This window comes from Sphaeramia orbicularis, chromosome 6 (assembly GCF_902148855.1).
Source record: "Sphaeramia orbicularis chromosome 6, fSphaOr1.1, whole genome shotgun sequence".
Lineage (NCBI taxonomy): Eukaryota > Metazoa > Chordata > Actinopteri > Kurtiformes > Apogonidae > Sphaeramia > Sphaeramia orbicularis.
The window spans coordinates 39,662,822-39,668,108 of NC_043962.1; positions in this window are offsets into that span (position 1 = coordinate 39,662,822).

Genomic DNA, 5,287 nt, shown 5'->3' on the forward strand with positions numbered 1-5,287 from the left:
GATAAATGTAAAATATGTCACAATTAGGGATGTAACGATATGAAAGTTTCATATCACGGTTATTGTGACCAAAATTATCATGGTTATCATTATTATCGCGGTATTATTGAGATTGTGCTCAAAATGTTCAAAAAGTACTTATACACACTGACATAATTTAACCAAGTTGTATTTTGAAAATAAATAAATAAAATAAAATAACAGGCACAATGTACCTTCTGTTGGCAGAAACATTCAAATATTAAGCCTTAGTGGTCTGAGCCTATTTTGTCTGTTTTTCAGTACTTTTGATTTTGCCTTTATATACTATATAAACAAATGTTTACTATACCCATGTTTGGTATCTTTTTTTTCAGCACAACTTCATCTATATCATCTGTCTATTATTTTTTCACTTTAACCTACTATATCAACACAAAAGGCCAGAAAACACAAAAAAATATATAAAATGTGATTTGAAAAATGTGTATACTTTATTGCATAAATAACACAAAGATGCTTAATGAAGCTTTTCAAAGACTTTAAAAGTGAATATTGGTTCCAAAATATTAGGTATATAAAATTAAGATTGTGTTAAATTAAAACTATACTCAAATATTTGACATAAAAGCATAGCTTTACATGGGTTTTTTTCCCCTAAAAGTGTGGTAATCAAACACAGTTATCATAATTAGAATTTAAACAGTAACACTTACCGTCTGCAATTTTACCGTGGTTTATTGTTATACCGGTAATTGTTACATCCCTAGTCACAATATACTGTTATAGATTAAGCATTGTGGTGTCACAGAGATTCCCCAGTGAATAAATCCTATTCTTAAAATGGGAAAGTGCTTGTTTGGTACAGAACAAAAATCACATCATCCATTTAATATTTTTCTTCACTGAAAATGGAATAAATAAATAAATAAATAAATGGCCTTTTCCTCTGAAACTAAAACATCTTTGCATGTTGTTCAGCCTGATCTTCACCGTAACCATATACTTAGTTCAGAGCTGGTGCCAGGGCCTGTTTGGAGTTACATCCATGCATCACCATATGTGGTTGAATTGTTCATTCTGTACTGAAGCCATAGTGTTTCCTCTCAGATCAGACAGTTTTTCTAGAAATTTAGTCGTTCTTGTTACATGGCCTCAGTCTACGTTTATTGTATCAATAAATGTACCAGAACCCGAGACCTTCCAGAGGATGAATAGTTCTGCAAACGAATGAATTATTTTATGTAGATTTTTTTTTGTGTGTGTAAATTGGTGTTGAATATTTCAGAGTGGAACTGGTTCCAGAGCAGTAGGCGCTGCAGGTCCTGATCAGAGTTTGCCTGAGATCCAGTTTCCTGTCCAAGAACTGGTTGTTTGGCTCCTGAAACACAAAGACCTGTTCCAGATCAACCTCTGAATTACCCCAATGGAAATGGAATGGAATATTTGTCTTCCTTGGAAAAGTTCCTATAAGTTTTGGTCGAAATGCTGCTAAATTCTGAGTATGAGCTCATCGTCCACTCTGAGGTAAATTAAAAACAGTAATAATTTTATGTGTAACCTAAAAGGCAATAAATAACAGTTGGATATAAATATATAACATATAGTGAGCTGTTTCCAGTCTTCATGCTAAGCTAACAGGCTGTTACCGGTACAAATATGACTGATATTAATCTCATCCCAAAGCAAGATTTTCCCAGTGTCGAACTCTTCCTTCAACCTAAAAAAAAATTCACTTTTTGGACAGTTTTTACGTTACAATCTGCACAGATCGCAGGGAGCTGGCTCTCCTACGGACAGTAAACTCACTCAGGCGACGTTCATGAAGGCTAACAAAACATAAACTCCTCGTCAGATCGAACATTCCTGCAGTTTCCTCACAATTCCGCTCCTCCTCCTCTTCCACCTCATCTCAGCCGATGTGTTATAAAAGTTTAGCTCAACGTGCAACTATGAAAACCTTGTTAATCAGATCGCGGTAAAACATTGACCTTGTACTGTTGAAAACGTTAATTTGTCATAGTAGTTGAATATGCAGTTTTGCTTCACGGTTTGCTGTTGAAAGGCTGTTTTTAAAATTTTTGGAAAGGGTGTGTACATTGAAGGTTTTTAACGCTTTAAATGTCTTTTTCCCCCCATAATGGGCATTTGGTTTGTATAGTATATAGCTCTAATTGATAATTGAAGCTGTGGTGTATGTACTGTACTATGTACTATATTCAGCAAGGGTCAGGGTCGTCTGAGCCCCCGGCCAAAGTATCATCTGTTGGAAGGACACAATTTTTGCGACTATTTATATTTCCTACATTCTGTATTCAATCCTGACGCATTTCAGGCAATGCAATTTTACAGTTGTTTGTACCTTTGCAAAAAAAATAAAATAAAGAAAATGTAAAAGAAGCAGGTTTGATTTTACATCTTTGAAACTTTGTGCAGCTGTGGTTGGATTTGGCAACATTTGAGAACTGTAAATAACTTTTATTTACTTTTTTAACCTTTCTGCCCCTTATTATTATTGTTTTAGAACATTCATTATTTTTATATTAGATTTAATTTTTTGTTTTCTGTTTCATCAATAAAATGTCACAAAAACATTTCGAATATTCCAAGATAGCACTGGTCCATCACCTAAATATATTTAATTTACTGTCAGAGAAGAGCAACGGAGCCAGAAAATAGATGAAGGAAGGACAGTCTTCAATTATGCAAAATTTTTTTGGTTAATTTAATAGTTGGCACCTAATAGTTCAATTATTGCAGCTGTAATTGTTTTCTTTAGATGTCTTTTTCTCAGTTGGACTTAGCAGCAAAACATACAACGACATGGCCGCCATTTGTATAAAAACTGCAAAACAATTATCTGTTTAAATGAAAGGCATCGGCAGACATTTCATCTTTATAAATACACGTAATAGGAATGAAATTTGCAACTGCTGATGACAGTATCTAATGTCATGTTTTTTGGCTTCTTAACAAAAAAGATGCCTTGAATCTCATTGCACAGCCAATCACAGCAGCTCTTCCCCAGCTTCAGACATGTTTTTGTGTTTTTTCAACTCTACTGCTCCCTCACAGTACATTAGTCTGTTATTCAGCTGATGCAACCGCAGGGATGCATGGCCCACTGTGATGCTATATGCATCAATTTTATATATATATTTATATAAAGTCTTTGTGCATAAGAAATCCATATAAGTGAATCCCCAAAGGAACTTTGTGTTGGTAAATACAAGTTATGCAAATTTACAGGATTTCAGTTCTGTTGCAACATGTTGATGGTCATATGAACTATGTTTTCAGCTCAAAAATGTCCAATTTCATCCCAATTAATGCTATATTTTCATGTCACAAATGGCCAAGTTATATTTGAACTGAATTTACCTGAAAAACAAATATTCTATTCTTTTAGATTCCCCAATTTTTCTTACAAGATTCTATCCTACATATCACATGTTTTATTTTTACAGGTTCAATATGGAGTATGGTGCTGATCCATCCTGCTTATGTTACACCAATACATACATTAAGAATGTCACATGTCACTTTTTAAATCAACAGTTTTCTAATAATAAGCATTTTTATAAAGAAATAACAATTCTATATTGTTATTTACTCTTTAGTATGATGATAAACTATACAATAAATAATTCTGATCCTAGTTTTTGCACAGGGATCATTTGTGGAAACAGTGACATGGCTGCCGAGCATCAGTATGATGGGATCTGTAACAACCATGTCACATCCGTCCACTGCCACATTTTGTGTTTTTGTGTCAGCTGTTATTGTTTTAGATCCACAATACTAACATTTATGAATAAGAGGAGAATTAGCAATAGTAAGTATATAAGTTTATTACTAATAAAGTACTGGTACTGACCAGAGCATCATGGGTAATGTCACGTCCGTCCACCAGCAAAAGTTTTCACATACACGTGCTATTCAAAATCCAATATTTCTGAAAATAGAGCTTCCACTGTCAAATAATGTCAGTAGTCTGTGCACAAATGTATTAGCATTATTTCAACACAATTCTATGCATTTCTTACAACTTTTTTTTGATAAAAATGGCCACTCATTTGACCCCCTAAGTAAATTTTAGCCGATATATTTAGTATTTAAAAAAAAAAAAAAAAAAAAGCCTCTGGTGAAAGTAGTTTCACTCAGTATTACAAATTGGCATTTGACAAGTCAGTGTTTCTCATTTCTACTTGAATCACCGAAATGAAGTTAAATATCAAAAATACTGTGTTATGGTTGTAATATGGTCTAAAGTTACAATTAGTCAATCAAGAAGACAAGATTAATAAACCATTAATCATTTTAAGTCTAAATGTCAAATGTTTGCCTCCGGGTTCATGACTGTCACTAATTCTTTTTTTTTATTTCATGAATTGGACATTCTTGATCTTTGAGTGGACAAAACAGCAAAAACTGTTCAAATGTCCCGAGGACCCTCTAAAACAGGGGTGTCCAACCCTGGTCCTCCAGATCTACTATCCTGCATGTTTTAGATGGTTCCCTCTTCCACACACCTGACAGTCATTGTCAGGCTTCTGCAGAACCTGATGATAGGCTGAGCATTTGAATCAGGTGTGTTGGAAGCAAGGTTCCAATCGTTTTGGATTTTTCATTATAGTTTAATTTAGTTTAGATTTTTTTCTCTAATTCAGTTAGTTTTTAGAGCAGGTTTGCTAGTTTTTATTAGTTTTCGTTGTTTTCTAAATGCTTAGTTTTAGTTTAGTTTTTTTTAATATCTTTTCTCTTCTTCTCCATCGTATTCAAATAAATCCCAGACAGGACTCTGCTGCTTTCTCCCATCTTCAGTCTCCATGTTTCCAGGTAGAGTGGGGACCAGAAGACGACTGTAAACCACAAGTGACGGACCGTCAAGTACCGTATGGTGACACTAGAAAAAAACTGTTAGAGCGAAATAAATTGATTTCATATCAATCTGACATTGACAAAGACAAAAACGAAGGGAATTTTATCCATAATTTTTATCCGTTTTAGTTAGTTTTGTAAGCACACAAAGTTTCAGTTAGTTATCATTTTTTTCTTTTAATTATAGTTTTTATTTATTTCAGTTAACGAAAATATTTTTACAATTCTAGTTTTCGTCATTTCGTTAGTTTTCGGTAACGATAACGTTGGTTGGAAGAGGGATCCATCTAAAACATACAGGGTAGTGGCTCTGGAGGACCAGGGTTGGTGACCCCTGCTCTAACATCTCCAAGTAAAAAGGACATTTAAGTTCAAGACCAAGTCACTGCTAATAAACTTAATTTTGTTGCATCACAAGACAAACTAC